Source organism: Ahaetulla prasina, chromosome 5 (genome assembly GCF_028640845.1).
Source record: "Ahaetulla prasina isolate Xishuangbanna chromosome 5, ASM2864084v1, whole genome shotgun sequence".
NCBI classification, from domain to species: Eukaryota; Metazoa; Chordata; class Lepidosauria; order Squamata; family Colubridae; genus Ahaetulla; species Ahaetulla prasina.
In genome coordinates, this window is record NC_080543.1 from 83,492,604 (window position 1) to 83,519,075 (window position 26,472).

A 26,472-nucleotide genomic window follows, 5' to 3' on the forward strand; every position below is an offset into this window, starting at 1 on the left:
CTATCTTCTATTAACACATCCCCTTGTATTAAGTTTTATAGGATATCATAATTATGGAACACAGGAATTTCTTTTGACTTGATGGATCACCATCACTTAACATTTTTCCACCTCTCTGTCTCATTACAGATAGCCTCATTTAATGACTGCCTCATTTAGTGATAGTTTGCATTTATGGTGATGAAAGAGTAACTTTGCAATTAATCAGTGCATTTGTGACCTCCACAGGTCTGTAAAGGAAAGGAAAGCTAGAGTTGAATAATAAACACAGGGATCACTTAGAGACCGTTTTGCTTAATGGCCATGTTGACAGAACTGACAAAATAATTATGATCACTAAAGGAGAACTATCTGTCCAGGAAAAAACTCTTCTGGTTGAAATGCAAATGTAAGTTTCCTGATAAATGCATGAACTGATGTTGCACATCAGTGCCTGCTACCTGATCTGTCTCTCACTGGATTCATATACTGTGGATCCACAATACAGTTTATTTGTTTACTGTGTGTGAATCCTGCAGTCTGTGAATCTTATGTTCTTTCTATAGTTTTTTATTGAGAATCTAGTGTAGTACGTAGAGTGTCATACCAGGCAGACTCAGGCTCTAATCTATTTTGACCACTGAAGCTGATTGTGTGAAAGCTCAATTCTCTCTTAACCCAACAATCTTACAGAATTGTTGTAGAAAAAGGGAGGAGGGAGTATTGTATTATGTACATCACTTTGGGTATCTGAATGAAAGGCATGACATACAGCAAACAAACCAATAAGTACTGGAGCTACTTTCCTACTACCTTAGTTTGGATTAAAATAGTTTTTAAAAATTACAAAAAATATCAATAATGGCTAGAGGAGGGACAAACTTAACCCCAATGTTCTAATTGCTGGCTCTGCTAAGGAAATTTTAGCAGCTGCTAAAATGTTAGCAGGTGCTAAAAAAGCCAACACAGTTCTGGGCTGCATAAACAGAGGGATAGAATCAAGCTCATGTGAAGTGTTAGTGCCACTTTATAATGCCTTGATAAGACCACACTTGGAATACTGCATTCAGTTTGGTCGCCGTGATGTAAAAAAGATGCTGAGACTCTAGAAAGAGTGCAGAGAAGAGCAACAAAGATGATTAGGGGACTGGAGGCTAAAACATATGAAGAACGGTTGCAGGAACTGGGTATGTCTAGTTTAATAAAAAGAAGGACTAGGGGAGACATGATAGCAGTGTTCCAATATCTTAGGGGTTGCCACAACGAAGAGGGAGTCAGGCTGTTCTCCAAAGCACCCGAGGGTAGAACAAGAAGCAATGGGTGGAAACTGATCATGGAAAGAAGCAACTTAGAACTAAGGATAAATTTTCTGACAGTTAGAACAATTAATAAGTGGAACGATTTGCCTGCAGAAGTTGTGAATGCTCCAACACTGGAAATTTTTAAAAAATGTTGGATAACCATCTGTCTGAGATGGTGTAGGGTTTCCTGCCTGGGCAGGGGGTTGGACTAGAAGGCCTCCAAGGTCCCTTCCAACTCTGTTGTTATTATTATTATTATAAATTGCTCACTGCTTTATCAATTCCATTCAGGTATTTGGGGCATCTGATCTATCTCTAATAGAGGCATCCACATGCATGTCTTCAAAGAGGATCAAAAGTGAGGATCAAAATATGAGAAACTTGCCTTGTTTCAAGTCATGTTCATTTAGTGCAATATTATTATTATGGTTGGTTGCATAATTAGCCAGTGATTAGACTGGATTTGGCATGTTTGTCCACCTGGGATCGGCAGATGCAATTTTGCAGTTGAGTGATGGTGATTTTATTATTACTAATATAAACTCAGTTTGAATGGTTGCCCATTTCATCTAAGAAAGTCTACACAACAGATAATAGGTAAAAAAATACAACTAAAACATGTTAAAAATATAGAAATCTATAAAAAACATATTTCACCCATCTCTTGTCATCCAAAAAGTGGAGGAGGAAACTAGAGGAAAAGTTATACTGGACCTAACTTTTACTAATAGAGAGGAAGTGAAAGTGGGAGTTGAAGTTGCCAGAACCATGGGCAAGAGTGACCATGTCATATTGGAATTCAATATAATGCAAACACAAGCAATAGACTATAATCCAACCAATGTCTTAAAATTTGAAAGAACGGCAAAGTAAACCACAACCTACTTCTTGGTAAACTAGAAAATGTGGGATAGACAGCATCACCATCAGATGGATTTATAACTAGTTGACAACCGTACTCAAAAAATAATCCTTAATGGTACTACATCTACATGGAGGGAATTAAGCAGTGGGGTACTGCAAAGTCTTAGGCCCAGTACTCTTCAATATCTTCATAAATGACTTAGATGAGGGAATAGAAGGGGAACTTATCAAATTTGAAAATGACCGTAAGCTAGCAGGAATAGCCAACACCCCAGAAGACAAGCTCAGGATCCAAAAAGAACTTGACAGTCTTGAACAATGGGCCCTATCCAACAACATGAAATTTAATGTGGAGAAAAGCAAGGTTTTATACCTAGGCAGATACAACTACAGATTACACAAAGCCTGGCTCAAAAACAGTAAGTGTGAGAGGAACCTTGGAGTCCTAGTGGACAATCCCTTAAACAGGAGCCAGCAGTGTGCAGCAGCAGCCAAAAAAGCTAATATAATCCTTGGTTGCATAAATAAAGACATAGATTCAAAATCACATGACATATTAGTACTGTTTTATAAATCCTTATAAATTCCAAACCTGGAATACTGCTACCGATTTTGGTCACTACATTACAAAAAGATGTTGAGACTTTGGAAAAAGTGCAAGGAAGAGCAATTAAGATGTTTAAAGACCTGGAACCAAAAACACATGATTAACGGTTGCAGGAATTGCGTATGGCTAGTCTAGAGAAAAGAAGGAATAGGGACAATATGATAGCAGTATTCCAGTATTTGAGAAGCTTTACCTATTTCTTTACTTATCTTAAGTTGCCACTCCCCCCTTATGTCAATTTTTCTGGTTAGATACATCAGAGTACAGTTCTCCTTTGGACCAAAGTAAAGTAGAATTTAAGGAGCTCTTACCCCTCCCTATCATCCATTACTACGCCACCCAATTTTCCAAAATAAGCCTCTCCCCTTCCTCCCCCCTTTTATTACTGAACTTTTGTTGTTTTAGCTTCCCTTCAAAACTAAGCTCTAATTGTGCTTTTTTTTTTTTACTTTCTTTTTGCAGATTTTAGCAATTTACTGGTAAAACTCTTTGATTACATCCTCCTTCCATTTCCTATACATGTTCTTTAAAGTTGTTGGTAATCAAAAGTTACTTATGCGCTCACAACTGGTTCTTAAAAGATGCCTCTTATATGACCAGCTTTTCTCATACTCTACTAATCACTTTTTGATGAAGGCAGCTCTTGTAATTTGAATTTTAGATTCCCTGCCCACCATTTTAAACATTAAGATCTCAGAATAGAATTAAAACTCTTCCCTTTGTTCTTCCTTTTGTCGTTGCTTCCATAAGCAACACAAAAGGCTTTGATAAGAAACTTGGCAGAATAGTGACCACACATTGTACCTCCTATTGCCACCCACAAGGAAAACTGTAATAAAAGCCTTGGAAGTTTTAGGAATAGCACATAGACCTCCAGCAGTTGTTACAAGTTGTAGTTTTTAAAATGGCTAAAAGGGAAATTTGTTAAATGCATGACTGAATAATCATGTAATATAAACTAAATTTATTTTTGACTGAATGTAAATTAAATTAAACTTACTTTTTGTCATGATGTCTACCAATTCCAGATATATATTTTTTTTGGTATGTGGTTCTTGGCATGGTTTTCAAAGACTAAGAGCAGCTTTCAGCCAAAAAAAGAAAAGTGGGTACCTTGGAGCTAGAGACCAACTTTTTAAGTGAGAGCTGAGGTTCTGCCAGTGGTTCACTGGGGGGGTGGGGTGGGCAGGGGACTGCCTTTCCCTGAAGACCCCATATCTACCACACAATCTCCTTTAGCCAGCCAAAATACAGATTAGGAGTGTCTCTGAACCAAGTAGGGCAGAGACCATGCTGAAAAGCTCCCATGATCAGATCAATGTGTTGGATGAGTTTATCCAACTCTGTCCTAACAAATATTTTTCTACTTAGGAGAGATGCCAGAAATATAATGCTGCAGTTGTTTTGCAATAAAAAGGCCAAGAAATTTATTTGTATTGGTACAATCACTTTCATATGCTATTGAAACAACAATGACACTTTCATTCTAGGTACACTGTCAACTAATTTTTAAGTCATCATGAAGTAAAATATGCTATTCTGAACCTACTGACTTGTCCATGCTTAAGTGAGTAAGATAGGTTACTATTTTAATTTCCTGTCTCATTTTACTCTTTTTAGTTTTAAAGCCTTGGAATGTATAATTTCATGTCACAAGTCAAACCGGCTTTATATATAAAGCCATGGTGTTGGATATAGGTTCCATATTGTAGTGGTTATCACATCTGCTTTACACCCAGAAGGTCCTGGGTTCGAGCCCCAGTGGAGTCACCTAACTTTTTCTAAGTGCAAAGCCCATCTAAGTGGCAAAGCCCACTGTAACAACATCGCCAAAAAAGCATTGAGATTTGTAAACCTAATCTTGCGTAGCTTCTTCTCCAGTAATATTACACTACTAACCAGAGCATACAAAACATTTGCTAGACCAATTCTCGAATACAGCTCATCTGTCTGGAACCCAAACTGCATATTGGACATTAATACAATTGAGTGTGTCCAGAAATATTTCACAAGAAGAGTCCTCCACTCCTCTGCTCGCAACAAAATACCTTATGCCACCAGTCTTTAAATTCTAGGCTTAAAAAACTTAGAACTGTGCCGCCTTCGGTATGACCTAAGCATGGCTCATAAAATTATCTGTGTTAAGTTCAGGCAATGAAGAGGCAGGAGACCAATGAGTGGCAACAGCTCTTTAGTTTATTGTGACCCAGCAAAAGACAACCGGCAAAACCCCCTCTTTAAATACTCTTTTGGCTGAGGCTTCAACCAATCAGCAACGTGCAATTTTCCCGCCCAAAATTCCCTCTCGAAGTTCAAAATACATTACACTCCTTCCCTCCCAGAACGCTTTGTACCTCTATTTACATAATATCTACATGCTATCTCTCTACGTAGTCACGCAGGTAGACAGGGCGTCTCCTAACTCTTTCTGACCTGCGCAGTTCATTTTCTGGGAGAGAGTCGAGCTGCTCGGAGGGACTGTTTTTTCCTCCCGCCTCCTCTAGGCCGTCCGGCCCTGGATTATTGGCTGAATCATTCCTGTTGCCTTCAGGAGGAACCGGTTGGCGTCGCTGGACTTCATCGGAATCAGATAAGTCCTCCGCTCGCCTCGGGTTTGAGTCAGCTGCAGATTCAAACAATTGGTAGTCAGGGCCTGGTTGTTTGGTTTCTAATTTGTTTGGTATACGTTTTCTTAGCTGGTCTATGTGGCGTTTCCATACCCGGCCGTCCTCCATGTCTATTACGTATGATTTGGGTCCGGTTATGCCCAAAATTTCCCCTTTTAACCATGTTGGGCCCTCGCTATAGTTGTGTGCCCATACTAGGTCACCCGCTGTCATTTCCCTGGTTTTTCCTTGAATACCCTTGTACCCATCTGGGGTATAAGTTGGGTTTAGTCGGTCTAGCGGGCACCTGAGTTTCCTGCCCATTAAAAGTTCTGCTGGGCTGCGGCCAGTTGTTACACAAGGGGTCCTATGTTGGACGGCCAGGAAAGTGTCTATTTTCGTTTGCCAGTCGCCTGGACTTATCCTAGATAGCGCTTCCTTGGTGCTCCGAACGAAACGTTCTGCAAGTCTGTTCGTCGCTGGGTGGAAAGGCGCCGAGAGGACATGTCTGATACCCTCTCCCGCTAGATACCCCTCAAACTGATTTGCCGTGAATTGCGGGCCGTTGTCAGAGACTAGGGTGTCGGGCAGGCCGTGTGTTACGAATAGATGCCTTAAGACTGTGATTACTGCTTCGGCCGTTGTGTTTTTCATGAGGATTATTTCCAACCATTTTGAGTAGGCATCTACCACAATTAAAAAGGTCTGCCCATGGAACGGCCCCGAAAAATCTATGTGAATCCTGGACCAAGGCCCCTGGGGTTTCTCCCACTCTCTAACTGGGGCTGTAGGGGGTAGCGACCTCGATTCTTGGCAGGATTGGCATTTCCCTACCCTGTCGCTGATGTCCTTATCCATTAAGGGCCACCATACATAACTCCTCGCTAAACTCTTCATCCGCACAATCCCTGGGTGGCCCTCATGCAACAGTTCCAACACATTTTCGCGTAATTTTTCTGGGATAACTACCCTATCCCCCCATAACAGACACCCCCCTTGAACAGACAGTTCTGATTGTTTTTTCGCAAAGTCTTTGAAACGCTCGCCCGGCGCAGTGGGCCAACCCCTTTGCACCCACCGATCACAGTCCGAATTGTAATGTCTCTATACGATGCCCTAGCCACCTGCTTGGATGTGACTGGGCCAGAGTCCAAAGAGTCAATTAGTAAGACGGGTGTCCCCGGGGTGGGGTTCTCAATTGTCTCTGGTAGAGGGCATCTGCTCAGAGCATCCGCATGCCCTAAGTCTTTTCCTGGGCGGTAGAGCAATTTGTAGGAGTATGCTGCTAGGAAAATAGTCCATCGGGTCAGCCTGGGAGAAAAAGCAGGCGTTGGGCGGTCACCCGCTAAAAGCCCTAGAAGGGGTCTGTGGTCCGTGACTATCTCGAAATTTCGTCCGAATAAGTATTCGTGAAATTTCTTAACCCTGGAGACTATGGCCAACGCTTCCCTATCTAACTGGCTGTAGTTCCTTTCCGCAGAGGACATCGTCCGGGAATAATACGCTATAGGGGCTTCTGTTCCATTCGGTAACCTGTGGCTAAGCACTGCCCCCACCCCATATGGTGAAGCGTCAAAACTAGTCCTAGTGGCAACGTGCCATTGTATTGGATGAGGAGGCTATCGCTGGACAAAAGGTTTTTTACCCCCTCAAATGCCCTAGCCTCTTCTTTTCCCCATGACCACACAGCTTTCTTTGCTAGCAACTTATGTAGCGGCTCGGCTACTGTTGCTTTATTCTTCAAGAATACCGCATAGAAATTAACAAGCCCCAAGAATGCCTGTAATTCTGTTTTATTTTTGGGGCTGGGGCCTTTCTAATGGCCCGTACCTTGCTCTCCATGGGTGGATCCTTCCTGTCTATCCTGTATCCTAGGAATTCTACAGATTTCACCCCAATATGGCATTTGTTGAGCTTAACCTTAAGCCCGCTGACCTAAAATGCCCAACACCTTCCTTAGTTTTACCCCGAGTTCCTCTAAGTTTTCAGCTGATACCAATACATCGTCAAGTATGGTACCACTCTGGCAGGCCCTGTAATAATCGCCCATTAGGTTCTGGAAGAGCCCTGGGGCCACGCTAACTCCGAACTGGAGTCGCGTACATTTGAAAGCCCCACGGTGCGTGACGATTGTCTGCGCCTCAGCTGTGCTGCTATCTACAGGTAGCTGCTGGTAGGCTTGGGCCAAATCGAGTTTGGCGAAGACCTGCCCTTGCCCTAATGAGTGTAGCAGATGTTGCACCACTGGAACGGGGTATGCACTTTTCTGCAACGCTTTGTTAAGCGTTGCTTTGTAGTCAGCGCAAATTCGGACCGAACCGTCCGGTTTGACTGGGGTTACTATGGGTGTCTCCCATTTTGCATGGTCGACGGGGACTAATATTCCCTGGCTTACTAACTTGTCCAATTCTCGGTCAATTTTAGGTTTTAGGGCGAATGGGACCCTCCTAGCCTTTAACCGGATAGGGGCGACTTGGGGGTCGAGGTTGAAAGAAATAGGGGTCCCCACGTACTTGCCCAGGCAAGCCTTGAATACGCCCTCGAACTCCTTCAGTAGTTCGTCTCTGAGGATGACGTCGCTCCTGTGGACCCCAGTAACTCCCATACCCAAAGCTCGGAACCAGTCCAACCCTAGCAAACTCGGTAGAGTTCCATTTACTATGGTGATCGGCAGGGTCTTTGTGAATTGTCCATATTTGACTTGGACGGCTGTAGCTCCTCGAACAGGGATCCGATTCCCCTGGTAGTCCTGCACCCTCAGCTTCTGGGTTTGTAGCTGACGTTTAGCGATCGCTGGCAAGTCTCTCACGATGGTGTCCCAGGACATAATTGTGATTGACGACCCAGTGTCTACTTCCATGGGACACGGCACCCCTTCAACGTAGACTTGGGTAAATATCTTCTTCTCTAGTCGTGTCGATGCGTGGCCCACTCTCACAGTGGTTTGGTTTAACTTCGCGCCCTTTTTAAACGGACCAATCCCTGGCCGCTTCGCTGCTCCCGCGCTCTGATTGGTCAGTTTGAATTTTTGGCGGGAAGGTTGGGGGGCTCGGCAGCCCGAGCTTTTTTTTCACACCGCCGACAAACTGCATCCTTGAATCTGCAGTTTTGCCGTTGGTGTTGCCCCCCACAACTCACACATTCGTCCCGGTCACCTCTCTCCAGCCTCCCGGTGTGGAACACCTCTTCCTCTTCCTCACCTTCCGATTCGGCCTGGACTTCCTCACTGTGGACTGGTGTAGTCTTTGTCCTGGCACCCTGCGCGTTTGGCTTTTGCAAGGTCTCCGCCGCCTTGGTGGACATTTCATGAGCTCTGGCTTCGTCCAGGGCTATCGCTAGAGTCAGGTTGCTTTTAGACAGCAGCCGCCTTTGTAGTCTGATGTCTCTGACCCCACAAATGAGCTGTTCGAGTAAGGAGTCCTCCAAATCTCTGTACTCGCAGTGGTTTGCGGCTTTCCTCAATGCGGCCATGTACACACTTATTGATTCGCCTTCTTGCTGTACCCGTTGCCTCAATTTGAAATGTTGGACGAACTTTGAGGGTACCGGTGCGTAGTGCGCTCGAAGTGTTGTTTGTAGTGTCTGCCACGGTACCGATTGTACCGGCATTGGTTCTGAGAGTGACTCCGCCGTATCGAAGACCTCTGGACCACAGTGGCTCAGGAAGTATGCTCACTTCCGATTGTCCGAGACTCCCTGTAGTTCGTTCGCTTCGAGGAAACACTTGAAACGAGCCATGTACAACCCCCATTTTTCCTTGGCTGGGTCGAATGGCGCTGGCGGCGTGTAGCTGGACATCGCTATTTTCCGCCTTCGCAAACTGGCTGGGTTAAGGAATTCCTGGTTCCTTCAGCTCTTTCTTTTGATCTCACTGCCTCAACATCCCACCTTCGTCGCCAATGTTAAGTTCGGGCAATGAAGAGGCAGGAGACCAACGAGTGGCAACAGCTCTTTAGTTTATTGTGACCCAGCAAAAGACAACCGGCAAAAACCCCTCTTTAAATACTCTTTTGGCTGAGGCTTCAACCAATCAGCAACGTGCAATTTTCCCGCCCAAAATTCCCTCTCGAAGTTCAAAATACATTACACTCTGCTACAATGTTCTACCTGTCAATGACTACTTCAGCTTCAACCACAACAATACACGATCACACAATAGATACAAACTTTTTTTTTTCGGGCAAAATTTTTTATTTTCCATAATAATTCCCACAATTTGACCAGTGTACAATACAATCGCTTATCCAAAAATCGATCCTATACTCAAATTATGCTCAATCAGGCCTGCTCGACCGCCACTCCCTCCCTTAATCCTTTCTACCCTTCTCATCCTTCTTCTACTTTCCCCACCATCCTTCTCCTCGCTTTCCTACTTCCCCTCCTCTTTCCCACTTCTCACTACCATCCTTTCTAACCCTCTATCTTCTCCTCCTTCTTCTCCTCCTATCCTTTCTTCTCCCTCCCTTCTTTCCTACCTACCTACCTGCCTGCCTGCCTACCTACTTTCTTCCTTCTTTACTCCTCTTTCCTTACCCTTTCCCTTCAGAAGTGGTTACTGAGCAGTCCCGACTTTACACCATTCCAACTTTTTTAATTCTACCATTATTCCTGTACAATGGCAATCATTCAATTTATAATCTTCCCCTTCCCCCCCCCCCCATTTCCCCCCTCCACAAACACACACACCCCCGAGACTTCCCAGAACAGAATACAGGGTATTGTAACTAACAAACATAATCTAAAATATAACATAAAACATATTCCATTTCACACCATCACACTATCAATTCCCTTCTTTCTTAAACTCTAATACATAGCAATTCCTAACTTCACTCAAAAACTAATTGATATTTTTTAATCTGATACTTATTTTGAATATAATCGATCCACTTTCTCCATTCCAAAATACATTTTTCTTGTGTACAGTCTTTCAAGTAAGCAGAAATTTTTGCCATTTCTGCTAAATTTGATACTTTACTAATCCATTCTCCAATTGTAGGTAAGTCTTCTTCCTTCCAATATTGTGCAATCAATAGTCTTGCCACAGTTATTAAATTCAGAATCAGTTTTGTCTCAATAACAGTGCAATCTGGAATTATTCCTAATAAAAAGAACTGTGGAACAAACTTGATCTTCTTTTTCAAAATGTTCTGCATAATCCACCATATTTTAATCCAAAAAGCTTTAACTTTTTTGCAAGTCCACCATATCTGATAATAGGTAGCATCCTCACAATCACATCTCCAACATTTTGCTTTCACATTTGGATACATACATGACAGTTTTTTAGGATCTAAATGCCATCTATAAAACATTTTATAAAAAAATTTTCTTAAATTTTGTGCTTGCGTAAATTTAACATTCCTCACCCAAATTTTTCCCCATGTTTCTAACATTATAGGTTGTTGAAAATTTTGTGCCCATTTTACCATTTTACTCCATTTCTGAATCAATTTCAACCAATACATTATATAATCTCTTTATATGCTGTTGACCTTGATCTTTTATTTGTTTTACCAAATTATCATCACTTTGCCTTATACCAATTTTCTGATCTATTTTCCATCTAGATTGCAATTGTCCATACTGGAACCATGTATAATTTCTCCCTTCATCCCTCAATTTCTCCCTAGATTTTAACTGTAATTCCCCTTTTTCCATAGTCAAAAGCTCTTTGTAAGTGATAACCTCCATTTTTTGTAGTATATTTATATTCTCTATCATATGTCTGGGGATAGTCCATATTGGTATCTTTCCATCTAACTTATATTGATATTTTTTCCAAACCCTCAACAAAGCGCTTCTGACCATATTATTCTTAAATATCTTATCAATTTTCTTGTCATATAATACATATGCATGCCATCCATATAACAAACCATAACCTTCTATATTCAAAATCCTTTCCTCTGTTAAATTAATCCAATCAGAAATTAATGCTAAAGCAACTGCATCATAGTACAATTTCAAGTTAGGCATTTTTAAACCCCCTCTTTCCCTAACGTCTTGCATTATTTTTAACTTTATTCTCAGTTTTTTACCCTTCCATACAAAATTACTAATCCCTTTTTGCCATTCCTGTAAGTTTGCATCTTTCTTCAATATTGGAATCATTTGAAACAAAAATAAAAATCTAGGCAAAACATTCATTTTTATAGCTGCCACTCTTCCCAACAATGATAATTGTAACTTCTTCCAATTCTCCATTTCTTTAATTACTTTTCCCCACAATACCTCATAATTATTTTTATATAACTTTACATTTAATGCTGTAATATATACTCCTAGGTATTTAACCTTTTTAACTACTTCATATCCAGTTATTCTTTCTAGTTCTTCCCTCTGATGTGTATTCATATTTTTAATTATCATTTTTGTCTTCTGTTGATTCACTTTAAACCCAGATACCTTACTATACTGATCAATTGTTTCCTTTAGATATACAGCTGAATGTATTGGTTGTGATAAAGAAGCAACCAGATCATCTGCAAACGCTCTTAATTTATAATCTTGATTTTTAATTCTAATTCCTTTTATTCGATCTAAATCACGTATATTACTCAATAATATTTCCAAAGTTAGAATGAATAATAACGGTGACAAGGGACATCCTTGTCTAGTCCCTTTCTCAATCTTGAAAGATTCTGTTAATCCACCGTTTACTATTATTTGAGCTGTTTGCTTTTGATATATAGCCTTAATTGCTTGAATAAAATAATCCCCAAATTGCATTTTTTCTATTACTTTAAACAAAAACTGCCAATCCAATCTATCAAAAGCTTTTTCCGCATCCAAAAAGAAGAATGCTGCTGAGACCTGGCTGTTTCTTTCCAAATATTCAAGTAAATTTACAATTTGTCTCATATTATATCTCATCTGTCTCCCCTTAATAAATCCTGTTTGATCATTATGAATTAATTGAGTCATCAGTGGCATCAATCTATTCGCTAATATCTTAGCAAATATCTTATAATCAGTATTTAAAAGCGATATTGGCCTATAATTCTCTGGTTTAACACCATCTCGATCTTCTTTAGGTATTAATGAAATAAAAGCTGTCCTCCATGAGGGAGGAGCTTCTCCTCCCCTTTGTATTCTGTTAAATAACTCCTTAAGTGGTACAATCATCTCATTTTGTAAATTTTTATAATAAGTAGTTGTCAAACCATATGTACCTGGTGTTTTATTCACTTTAAGCTTTTAATTGCAAACACTATTTCCTCTGAAGAAATTAATTGATTCAACTCTTCCCTTTGATCTACTGTAATTTCTAAGATACCGTGGTCCTGTAAATATCTATCTATATCTTTATCATTAATCACATTTCTAGAATATAACTTAGTATAATATTCTAAAAAAGCTTTTTTAATCAAATTTTGCTGATATACTTCCTTACCTCTATATTCTATTTTATCAATTATACATCGTTGCTGTTTCTTTCTTAATAACCACCTTCCAGGTTTATTAGAATTATTAAACAAATTATGTTTTGCATATTGTAAATTAGTTGCCACCTGATCTGCCATTAACATATTAAATTGACCTCTTAATATATTTATTGACTCTTTTATTTTACTATCTCCTGGATTACATACCAATAACTGCTCCTTCTTTTTAATTTCCTCTTCTAATTCTTTTCGCCTTTTGTGCAATCTATTTCTATATTTATTATTCATATCTAATAAAATTCCCCTCATATAAGCCTTGCTGGTGTCTCAAACTATCTCTATAGGTGTCCCCTTATCCATATTCAAAGAAAAAAATTCCTTCATTAGAATTTTACATTCATTTACATTTTGTTCATATTTAAACAAGTTCTCATTCATCCTCCATGACCTCCTGGCCTCCTTTTCCCGATCTAGCTCAATCCAAACCGGGCTATGATCAGACAAAGTTCTAGAACAAATTTTTGTCTTCTTCACTCTGAAAAACAAATCATTAGTAATTAAAATAAAATCGATCCTAGAAAAAGATTGATGTCTATCAGAAAAAAATGTAAAATCTCTCTCTTTTTCATTGCGTTCTCGCCATACATCTCTCAGTTCTAAATCTTCCATCAAATCAAAGAAGGCCTTTGGCAGTTTTACACGATTGGAAATATTTCTAAGACTTCTTTTATCACTCCATTCCAATCACCCATTAATATATGAGTTTTATAATCCCAAGATGTTATTCTTTTATGTAAAAACTTATAAAATTTTTCTTGTTGTTGATTTGGTGCATAAACTCCTATTAAAAGTATTTTTCTCCCCTCCAATAAAAGTTCAATAGCAATATATCTTCCTTGATTATCCGCCTCAATTAATGTTGCAGATAAATTACTCTTTATATAAACAACTAGTCCATTCTTCTTTTCTGTAGCAGATGCAACAAAATGTATTTCCAATTTTGAATTTATCAAATATTTCTGGTCTAATGTTCTAATATGTGTTTCTTGTAAACATACAATGTCATTTTTAAATTGCTTCAAATAATGAAATATCTTTCTTCTCTTTTGTGGTGAGTTTAATCCATTAACATTCCAAGATAAAAGTATAATTGCCTTTATCAGCAATCGGAAACTTTTGAAGCACCAGCCGCAAATCATATCTTTCTTTGGGCCTTGCTCCTCCCACTGTTTCCGTCTTGGTAGTAGCAGATTGAGCCTGTTGAGCCTTTTCTTCTTGTTCCTTGCATTTGACACCCGCTCTTGTCATCCTTGGCTCTTTTGGAATCTCTGATCCCATCTTAGACACATCCAACATTTGTAAAAGGTCTTCTTCCATTACTATCACTTCTTTTTCTTTAATTTCGCCTTCCTTTCTCCTACCATCTGGAGATGGTGGACTTCCAGCTTTAAGCACCTAAGCATAAAATTCTCGTCCTTTACTGACTGTATTAAGACGATGTGCTTTCCCTTCATAGTAAACTATTATACCAGTTGGGATGTCCCATCTATACTCAATCTGACGTTCTTTAAGTTCGTTCACCAAAAAAGCAAACTCCTTCCTACCTCTCAACATTTTTGGGGGAATTTCCTTTAGTATTAAAATATCTTGGCCAGCCGCTTGAATCTTGTCTCCTTTAAAAGAAGCTTGTAAAATCTCATTTCTCACTGTTCTAGTAGTAAAATAAATGACACTGTCTCTCGGAAGATTTCTTTTTCCTGCTATCCAGGAATTCACACAATAAATTTTATCAATATGAAAAGCCACATCTGCTGGCCGAACTGCCAAAATCTCCGCAAAAGCCTCAGAAAAAATTTGCTTCAAATTCTCTTGTCTATGTTCTTTCAGGCCACGTATTCGTAAAGCAAGTTCCATAGCTCTATATTGTACCAAAACAATTTCATCATCAACTTTATCCATTTTACTTTGAACTACTTCAATCTTATTTTCCAATTTTAAATTAACTTTCTTTATTTCTTCTACTTCCTGATCCAGTAAAATCACATTTAATGCCAGACCCTGTACTGCTGACACCAAACCTTCCTTGACTTCATTTCCAATTTGGATTTCTAACATCTGATTTTTCATCTCTGACATTTCTTCTGTAATTAATTTAAACTTATCTTCTATCTAAGAAGTTTGCAAATTCATAGCATCATTAAGAGATTCTTTCATAAAATCTTTCAAATTATCCTGAAGTGCTTCCAAATTTAGTGATTTTGTATCTGCTGTATGTGCTGGAGAGACTCCCGGTGTTGATGTTCCTGGGGTTTTTGTTACAGTTGTCTTTAATTGTTTTGCTGCCATCTCTTAAAATTTCTCTTTAACTTAATGTTACGTATAAATCTTCTAAGTCTTTTAAAAAAACAGTCTCAATATCTCTTCTCCCTTCTCATTACAATGTTTTAAAAAATCTCCAGCTGGTCTTCAGCAATAAATAGCAAACAGTGAGAATTGTAACACTTTCATTTTCAACTGCGTAGCTCATTAAAGAACAGCCGCCATTTACGCTTTAAAGTCAACTCCAAAACTTAAAAAAAAATAACAGGGAATTAATTTAATTACTTTCTTTTATATTTAGAACTCTCCTGTTTCTGTTCAGTCCGGTATTTTCTTCTTTAAGTTAAAATTGGTCCCGGCAGTTGGTCGTGACAATTAGGTCTGCCAAAGCAGGAAAAAAGCCTCAGATAGAATAGAATAGAATAGAATAGAATTTTTTATTGGCCAAGTGTGATTGGACACACAAGGAATTTGTCTTGGTGCATATGCTCTCAGTGTACATAAAAGAAAAGATACGTTCATCAAGGTGCGCTTTGAAGTTCTGAGGGGGCTTAAACCTTCGACCCCCCTGGTGTCTTCCAGGAGTTCTAGGGAAGCTCTACCTCTGCTTCTTTCACTCACCTCCTCTTCTTCGCCCGAAGAGGGGGAATTTCGAACTGCTGGGCAGCTGATTGTCGCTGTCTTAGCGGTCCAACACGATCCAGAGGTTGGTGATCAAGCAGATCACCTCCATTGCCAACGGAGCCAACCAGGAAGTCCCACAATAGATACAAACTTAAAGTGAACCACTCTAAACTCAATTGCAGAAACCATGACTTCAGCAACAGAGTGGTTAATGCCTGGAATGCACTACCTGACTCTGTGGTTTCATCCCAAAACTCCCAAAACTTTAACCTTAAACTGTCTACCATGGATCTCATCCCATTCCTAAGAGATCTGTAAGGGGTGTGCACCAGTGTGCCTACCATCCTTGTCCTATGCTTATACTTATATATATTACCTAATACATACTTGACAAAAATAAATTAATAAAAAATAAATCTATGACATGAAACTCTCTTCCACAACCTCACCTTAGTAGCAGAGTTTGGCTGTTCTTCTCCCAATTTTAAGAGTTTACACAACTGTTTCTGTTTCAATCTGCATATGAATTTGATGATTGATTGATTGATTGATTGATTTGTCACAACAATATATAAAGGTATCACACAAAAAGATTATACAATATATAAACATATATATGAGGAAATATAAGGAAGTATAAGCATATATATATAAGAAGAAAAAGAAAAACAATAGGACAAGAACGGTAAGCACGTTTGTGCTTTTATGCACGCCCCTTATGGTCCTCTTAGGAATGGGGTGAGGTCAATAGTAGAAAGTTTTTGGTTAAAGCTTTTGGGGTTATGGGAAGAGACCACAGAGTCAGGTAATGTGTTCCAATCACTGATGATTCTGTTACAGAAGTCATATTTTCTGCAATCTAGATTAAATCTAGATTAAATGATCACTTGCATCTGCTTTGTATAACAGTTAATCATACACCTGACTCTAATCCTACAAAATCCCTGACTTTGTGCAAGTGTGCAAATGTAAGAATTGATGCTGTTTTGAAGACAAAGGGTGGTCACATAAAATATTGATTTTATTTGGATTTCTCTTCTGCTCACTTACTTTCCACTTTGTTAATTGATAAAGATAAAGTAGTAACACTTATTTCTGAAAGCATTCATAATTTACAACTGCAAAAGTATTTGAACAATACTGTACATACACACACACATTTTATATATATTTAAAATCCTGTAATTTTTAGCAGGATTTTGAGAATCAACATCCTTCTAGCATCTTTGCTCAAAATTGTTTGTTTCTCAGTGCCATTAATGGTGAAAAAACAAAGATCTGGTCTTTCTAGCCAAGGCTAAAACATATGAAGAACGGTTGCAGGAACTAGGTATGTCTAGTTTAATGAAAAGAAGGACTAGGGGAGACATGATAGCAGTGTTCCAATGTCTCAGGGGTTGCCACAAAGAAGAGGGAGTCAAACTATCCTCCAAAGAACCTGAGGGTAGAACAAGAAGCAATGGGTGGAAACTAATCAAGGAGATAGAACAATCAATAAGTGGAACAACTTGCCTGCAGAAGTTGTGAATGCACCAACACTGGAAATTTTTAAAAATATTGGATAGCCATTTGTCTGAAATGGTGTAGGGTTTCCTGCCTGGGCTAGAAGACCTCCAAGGTCCCTTCCTTCCCTTTATGTTATGTTAAGTTCTGATTCTATTACATACATATAGCATGTAAAGACAGCATAACTGACAAAACCAAGAAGTTATGTGTGTTGTTAATAAATACTTCAATCTGGCTTCATATTAGCACAGTGATTTACAGCCAGGAGTTTTATTTCCAAAATCCCTCTTTCCCCATGAATTTTTCTAATTTCAGCTAATTGTTTTAGATTTATACAATATAGCAGTGTTTGAGTTATTCTTAGAATAATACCAGCAGCAGCATGAAACTGAAAATAAATTTCATTTTGGATGGGAAAGATACTAGCAACCACTATCTTAGTATGGAATATAATAGAAGGCTAAGTAAAGCCAGAAGAGAACTTCACATACTGTTATGCATATAAGTCATCTACATATAATTACAGCTATCCAGTTAGTATCTGCCTAAATCTGCAGTAACAGTAGTGAAATGCTCAATCATAAAGAGTTACTTAGGAGTTTATCTCTTTTTCTCCCAAACAGAAAAAAAAAAACATCACCAGGGGTAGAGATCAATGGTGAAATCCGAACCACGGTTCACTGGCCGTGCATGAGCACTGCGAGCCAAATGGGTGCTGTGTGTGCATGCACAGTACGCGCCAAAAGGAGGCTTGGGAAGGTAAGTAGAACAGTGAGGGAGGATCAACTGTGGTGCAAGATTTAGCTTTGCTAGAAAGCAGGATTTCCTGCTTTCTAGCTAAGCTAAACCCTGCTGCACAGCTGATCATCGGAAATACCTGTTCGGAGGAACCGGTAGCTTTTTAAACTGCTGGTTCAACTGAAATGGGAGCTTCTTTTTACTACTAATTTGCCCAAACTGGTAGTTTTATCGCTACCAATTCACCCGAACTGGAGCAAACTGGTAGCATTTCACCCCTGGTAGAGATAAAAACTAACATGGCATCTTATTTTCTAGGGCTGTGCTGTAATTCTACATTGAAAGAGCCATTTAGATGTCCTGGTTTAAGGCATCATGCTAGAAACAGGAATTCTAGTCTTACTTTTGGCAGGTGGTCTGCTGGATGACCTTGGATGAGTCACTCTTAGAATAGGGCTTTTTAATTATAATATTCTTTATAAAGCTTTACCCATTAAATCATACTAATTCTAATTCTAATTCGGAATTTGTCTCCAGTGGATAAGCTCTCAGTATACATACAAACAACAAAGTGATAAATCATAGATCATGAATAGAATAGAATAGAATAGAATAGAATAGAATAGAATAGAATAGAATAGAATAGAATAGAATAGAATAGAATAGAATAGGAAGGGATCTTGGAGATCTTCTAGTCCAACCTTATACCATTTTAGACAAGTAGCTGTCTTCTTCAACACCTCCAATGATGAAGCATCCACAACTTCTGAAGGCAAATCCTTTCTCTGGTTAATTGTTTTCACTATTAGGAAGTTTCTCCTTAATCCCAGGTTGCTTCTCTCCTTGGTTAGTAGGGATTAGGGATAGGGATAATAGGAAATGCTATGATTTATGTTTGATGTTCTAGTAACATGTTTATTATATATTAATGTAATAAATATAAAAACCATCAAACTATCAAATTAAAAAATGATTAGATTTTTAAGTAAAACACAAAAGAATTGTATATGAAATTAAGGCTCAAGTCCATCCAAGACCTATATTATTTCATGAAAGTTAGAAAAAAATATATTTCATAGAGCAATCACTATTGAAACCCTTCTATCTTTAAAATCTTAAATTGCATAATTACAGGAAATCTTTAATTTATGACCAATATTGAGCCAAAATTTCTGTTGCTAGGTGAGACAGTTATTAAGTGAGTTTTGCCCCATTTTATGATCTTCCTTGCTACAATTGTTAAGTGAATAATTTAACAATCACCATTGTTAAGTTAGTAATTGTTAAGTGAACATGGCTTCTTCATTGACTTTGCTTGTAAAATCAGAAAAGGTGATCACATGGCCCCGGGATATGTCAACTGTCATAAATATGAGCCAGTTGCCTATAGTCTGAATTTTGATCACATGACTTTGGGGATGCTGCAATAGTCATAACTATGAAAAACGGTCATAAGTCACTGTATTCAGTACTGTTGTAATTCGGACACTAGATAACTGTTGTAAATCAAGGTCTACCTTTGTGAGGGTAGTGATGCCTAAGATTAACTCTACACTGAGATGACCATTATTATATTTTATTTATTTTATTTATTTATTTTGTCGTAACAATATATACAAGCATTGCATAAGGGGTTATATAATATATGAACGTATACATGAGGAGAAACGAGGTACTATAAACATATATATACATAGGGGAAGAAACAATAGGACAGGAACGGTAGGCACGTTTGTGCTCTTATGCACGCCCCTTAGAGTCCTCTTAGGAAAGTGGTGAGGTCAACCGTGGACAGTTTTTGAGTAAAGCCTTTGGGGTTATGAGAAGAAACCACAGAGTCAGGTAATGCATTCCAAGCATATACAATTCTGTTACAGAAATCGTGTTTTCTGCAATCTAAACTGGAGCGGTTGACATTGAGTTTAAATCTGTTGGTAGCTCTTGTGATATTGTTATTGAAACTAAAAAAGTCATTGACAGGAAGGACATTACAAAGGATGATTTTATATGCTAAACCCAGATCCTGTCGAAGGCGACGAAGTTCCAAGTATATAACAGTGTTTACTTTTCATTTTACAAAAGGTTCCATTTTACCTTGTAAGAGAATATAAATCCCTAAGATTTATTTATTTGTAATGGGGTCTAACATTTTGAAGCAACTAAGATTGAAGATGTAGTGTATCAAGCCATTATTGATTAATTGCTTTCAATACAAAGGAAGACAAAAAAAAAGTCAGACATAAAATTAAAGGAAGTCTAGAAACACTTATACATATGAGTCTATCCAGGTGATTGCAGTGACAGTAATATCAATTTTCTTTATCATCATCAACTTTGAGATACAAAGAAACCTGTTGGTGTGGTAGTACAGTGGCTAGAATGCAATACTGCAGGCTATTTCTGCTGACAGCTGGCAGTTCAATTCTCACTGACTCAAGACTGACTCAACTTCCATCTTCCTGAGGTGGATAAAATGAAGACTCAGATTGTTGGGGACAATTTTGTTGGTCTAAAACTTGGCAACTCCAAATCTCAACCAGCAAATGCTCAGTCTTACATATTGGAAAAAAGAACCCTAACATCAAGTACAAACTTAATGGACATTACCTAACTGATGACCCCCACCCTGTCAAAGATCTTGGAGTTCTCATATCAAATGACCTTAATGCCAAAGCCCACTGCAACTACATAGCAAAAAAGGCCCTAAGAGTTGTAAACCTAATTTTACGCAGCTTCTTCTCTAGAAACACTACACTACTAACCAGAGCTTATAAAACATTTGCCAGACCTATTCTTGAATACAGCTTATCCGTCTGGAACCCATACCACATCTCTGACATAAATACAATAGAACGCGTCCAGAAATATTTTACTAGAAGAGTTCTTCATTCCTCCGAAAACAACAAAATACCTTTTACCAACAGACTTGAAATCCTGGGATTAGAAAAGTTACAACTCCATCGACTTCGACATGACCTATGTTTAACACACAAAATCATCTATTGAAATATCCTTCCTATAAAAGACTACTTCAGCTTCAATCGCAATATTACAAGAGCAAAAAATAGATTCAAGCTAAATGTCAACCGCTTCAAACTTGATTTGGGATTTGCCCCTTATAGTCATTTTAAGAATGGGGTAAGCTTTTGGTTAAAGCTTTTGGGATTATGAGAAGAGACCGCAGAGTCAGGTAATGTGTTCAAAGCACTGATAATTCTGATTTTTCTGATATTTCCAACCTGCTTCTGCCTTGCTCTGTACACATTTCATCTCATTTTAGAATAGAATAGAATAGAATAGAATAGAATAGAATCTTTTTCAATATATATTTTATTTTTTTAACAAAGAACAACAATACATGACATACGTTGACATAAAACATGTAACAAAAAAAATTAACATAGAAACTTATGTTCCTTCTTTACATCAGCTTTGTTTCCTTATTCCTTTCATGTTTACATCCTTGTTTCCTCTTTCATTTCGTTTAAACTTTTTTTTGTCCCATTCTCTCTTATATCTTTTTATTTTCTATCCTATCTATCCTTCTGACTATTCATTTTCTTTCATATACAGGCATATATAAACTTTTAGCCTTTTTCCGTCATCTAATATTTCTAGTCTCTAGCCAATTCCCTAATTTTACATTTTCTAGCAATTTTCCATAGTCCTTTTTGATGTGGACCTCCTGTGGCGATATCACCTCTATTTCTTTTTTTTTTTTTAATTTAGTGAGGGTTTAAGCTCTCTTTCTTGGTATTTTTAAACCATTAATGTTTACTAAAAACACCTTATTTGCCTCTCCCTTTTTTTATTTGTTCTTTCTTTTTTGTGTTTCTTGTCTCTCTTGTCTTGTCTCTCTTACTAACCTTCCTCCTTCTCTTTCTATCCATGCTTTCTCTTTTTCTTGTCTTTTTTGTGTTTCTCTTTCTTGTTCTATTTCCACTAGTATCTCTTCGTCTTGACTTCTGCTCTCAAGTTCCTCTTCACTTTCCTGTTCTTCTTCCTGTGCAAAGTGTTGTTCAAAAAAGTCTTGCACTTTTTCAATTGTGCCTACCTTATATTTTTTTGCCTGCCATGTTATGAGTATGCCTTCCGGTATTAACCATCTAAACCTAACCTTGTATCTTATTAATTGTGTTGTGAGGAATTGGTATTGTTGTCTCTGGTCCCTTATTCTGCACGGTATTTGTTTTAGTACTATAATTTCTTTACCTTTGTATGTTATAGATTCCTGTCTTGTTTGTTTATATATTTCATCTCTCATTGCTCTTTTAATAAACTTTATATGTACCTCTCTCGCCTTTCTATGTGTTCTTGCGCATTATATGTATACTCGGTAAGCTTGGTCCAACTCTCTTCTTATTTTGTCTTTTCCTAAGGCTTCTAATAGTATCTCTGCCATTTTCTCTTCCACGTCTTCATCCTTTTCTTCTGGAATATTTTGGAATCTTAAAAATAACGAAGCTCTTTCCATTTCCAAATGCGCAATTGAGTCACTTAACTCACTATTTAATTGTAGGGCTTTCTGCTCCATCTTTTCTATTTTATTGTCAATTTGCTCTATTTTAGATTCCATTTTTTGAATTCTTTGTTCATTTTCTAACATTACTTGTTGAATATCACCTATTTTATCTTTCATGTTTTTAATTTCCTCCTTCATTTCACCAATTTCAGTCTTTAATTCTTTGTGTAGCATTTTTGTTTCTTTGTGGTTGTTGGCTACAGCTTCTTGAGTTTTATTCATTATTTCCTGTAATGTTTGTAGTGTTATTTGCATGCTTTGCATATTCATTGCCAAATCAGATTTATCGCCATGTGCGGTCGTAGGTGAAGCTGTAGTGGTTAAAGGTATTATCACTGTTTTTTTTACCTACTTTAGTGATAGTTGCTGTACTTGCCATGTTTATCGTTTGGCCCAGGTTCTCCCACCTTCGCATATGAGGAAGTATATCTAGGTATTCTCTTTTTTAAGTATTTTTCACACAGGGTATTCTATATTTAAATATACAAGTATATCTTATATATCTTATTTTTTATAATCTTTATATTTCTATTGTTCTTTATGCAATTTTCCCCTTTCTTCTCCCGCACTTACGACACTTTCTTATGTATGTTATACACACACACACACACACACACACACACACACACACAATTCTTAATCACCCTATGTAATACATGTATTTATACAGTTCTGTTTTTTTTAATACTCCTATTAATTTTTAAAATTACTTTTGACAATATTTCTTTGCTCAGCATTTATATAAATATATAAAGTTATCAATATAAATCCAGTATTATTCCAATTAATCCAATGATCAACTTAATTCAGTTCAATAATTCATTCAGTTCCTTTGGTTTATCATCTGTACCTTTTTTTTTCTCCAAGGTGTTGCAATATTACATCAGTCTTATTTCCAATTTCCTCTTCAGACTCAATTTTTAATATATCCACAATTGCACCGGGCGGGTCCTCTTATTTCTTCTTCTGCTTCTTCTCCTCGTTTTGTTTTTTCCTCCTTCTATAAGTCCAATCAATCCACTCTTCCATTTTACAGAAGTATTTGTCCATCACACACCTCTGATTTAGTTGTCGAGGCTCTGTCATGGTCAGATCATTCTCTTCTTCATCTGGACTTTCGGACCACTACTCACCACCACAGGGAGACGGAACCAATGCGTTGGTTCCATCCCAGGCGCCTGATGGACCCAGAGAGGTTCCTGACGGAGCTTGGGCCGTTTCCCGAGAATCTGGCCTGCGGCACGGCTGAAGAACTAGTCGCGGCCTGGGAACAGGCCGCGGCTGGGGCTTTGGAACATGTTGTGCCTTTGCAGCCTCTGACCCGGTGTAGGTCTCAACCAGCTCCTTGGTTCTCCGAGGAGCTGAGGGAGATGAAACGCCAGAGAAGACACCTAGAGAGTGCTTGGAGATCCAGCCGTTCCGAAGCTGACCAGACACTAGTTAAGTCCTATAGTAGGACCTACCTAGTGGCATTGAGGGAAGCGAAACGTTTTTACGTTTCCTCCCTCATTGCGTCGGCAGATAACCGCCCGGCCACCCTGTTTCGGGTGACCCGCTCTCTCCTTCAACAGGAGGGGCGGGAGGACCCATTACAAGGGCGTGCCGAGGAGTTTAACGGTTATCTATATGATAAAATCGTTCAGCTTCGGGATGGATTGGATCAAAATTGGGTAGATCCAGGCGAGAGGTTCGAGACTCGTCTTGTTGAGACTGTTTGGGATAGTTTTGACCCTGTGACTCCCAAGGACATGGACAGGTTGCTGGGGAGGTTGAATGCCACCACATGTTTACTGGACCCATGCCCCTTCTGGTTGGTGCTGGCCACGCAGGAGGTGACACGAGGCTGGCTCCAGGGGATTTCAAATGCTTCTTTGTGGGAGGGGGCCTTTCCTGCTGCCTTGAAAGAGGCGGTGGTGAGACCCCTCCTCAAGAAGCCTTCACTGGACCCAGCTGTTTTAGGAAATTATCGTCCAGTCTCCCACCTTCGCTTTACGGCGAAGGTTGTAGAGAGTGTGGTGGCACGTCAATTACCCCGGTACCTGGATGAAACTGTCTATCTAGACCCATTCCAGTCTGGCTTTCGACCCAGATACAGTACAGAGACGGCTTTGGTCGCGTTGGTTGATGATCTCTGGAGGGCCAGGGAGAAGGGTTACTCCTCTGCCCTGGTCCTATTAGACCTCTCAGCGGTTGGTATCCTGCTGCGCCGGCTGGGGAGTTTGGGAGTGGGAGGCACCGTGGGGGCAGAGATCGACCCCGAGGTGCCTCATGTGTAGGGTGCCACAGGGGTCGATTCTCTCGCCTCTCCTGTTCAACATCTATATGAAGCCGCTGGGTGAGATCATCAATGATTTTGGGGTGAGGTACCAATTGTACACTGATGATACGCAGCTGTACTTTTCCACCCCAGGCCACCCCAACAAAGCTATCGAAGTACTGTCCCGTGTCTAGAAGTCGTACGGGTCTGGATAGGGAGGAACAGGCTCAAGCTTAATCCCTCCAAGACGGAGTGGCTGTGGATGCCAGCACACCGGTACAGTCAGCTGCAGCCGCAGCTCACTGTTGGGGGCGACTCATTGGCCCCGATGGAAAGGGTGCGCAACTTAGGCGTTCTCCTGGATGGGCGGTTGTCTTTTGAAGATCACTTGACGACCGTCTCCAGGAGAGCTTTTTATCAGGTCCGCCTGATTCACCAGTTGCGTCCCTTCCTGGACCGGGATGCCCTATGCATGGTCACTCATGCTCTTGTTACCTCTCGCTTGGACTACTGCAATGCTCTCTACATGGGGCTTCCCTTGAAGAGCACCTGGAGGCTCCAGTTAGTCCAGAATGCAGCTGCGCAGGTGATAGAGGGAGCGGTTCGGAGCTCCCATGTAGCACCCATCCTGCGCAGACTGCACTGGCTGCCTGTTGTCTTCCGGGTGCGCTTCAAGGTATTGGTTACCACCTTTAAAGCGCTCCATGGCTTAGGACCGGGATATTTACGGGACCGTCTACTGCCATCTTCTACCTCCCAGCGACCTGTGCATTCTCACAGAGAGGGACTCCTTAGGATGCCAAACAATGTCGACTGGCGGCCCCCAGGGGAAGGGCCTTCTCTGTGGGGACTCCTACCCTGTGGAATGAACTTCCCCCTGGACTTCGACAACTACCTGACTTTTGGACCTTTTGCCGCGAACTTAAGACTTATCTATTTCGTCTTGCAGGACTGATCTTTTAGCTGATTTTATGGGTTTTAAATTTTTATTAATTTTAGAGGGTTTGATTGTATTTTAAAATGGGGCCAAATTGAATAAGTTTTTTAATGTCTGTTTTTAGTATTGTATGTGTTGTTGCTGTATTTTATCTTGGCTGTAAACTGCCCTGAGTCCTTCGGGAGAAAGGCGGTATACAAATTAAAATATTATTATTATTATTATTATTATTATTATTATTATTATTATTATTATTATTATTATTATTATTATTATTATTATTATTATTATTATTAAAGTTCAAATTTCACAAATCATTTGTCTTGCCAAATTATATTCCATTAGCCAGTACTTTTACTCTCTATTTTCTGGTTCAAATTTAAATCTTTAATTCTAATCAGTCCTTATTTATGTTTTCAAATTCTCTTCATCTCCTTTTATTTATCTCAGCTCATTTTTCTTTAAATCTCCCACTCATCAATCGTTGCAATTTATAGATTTCAATCTGGGGCCCAAACTGCTGTGCACTGTTCTCTGTGTATTTTATCTCTCCAGTCTGCAGATTACTCCAGTTTAGCCGCCTTCCCAGACCTGCTGAGTCACTCTCTCTCTGCCTTTTTCTCTTCAGCACTTTCTCTTTATCACACACCTCTGATCTTCTTCGGGGTTTTTTCCTCTGTCGAACGCTGCTGTGCTTTTCACTCTTTGCTTCCCACTTATGCAGTATTCATCGCTCCAGGTCAGCCCTAAAGACTGACTTCCTCTCCGCCAGTTTCCTCTGTTCCTGACTGCTTGGGTGGTTGCTTTCCATTTATTTATTTATT

At 39.2% G+C, this 26,472-nt stretch overlaps 1 non-coding gene across 1 annotated transcript; it reads left to right on the plus strand.

Moving 5' to 3' along the window:
• Positions 1 to 4,448: 4,448 nt before the first annotated feature.
• On the plus strand, positions 4,449 to 4,521 carry TRNAV-UAC (transfer RNA valine (anticodon UAC)). The gene has a single exon. It is a non-coding gene; the product is annotated as a tRNA-Val (tRNA).
• The last annotated feature ends 21,951 nt before the right edge of the window (positions 4,522 to 26,472 follow it).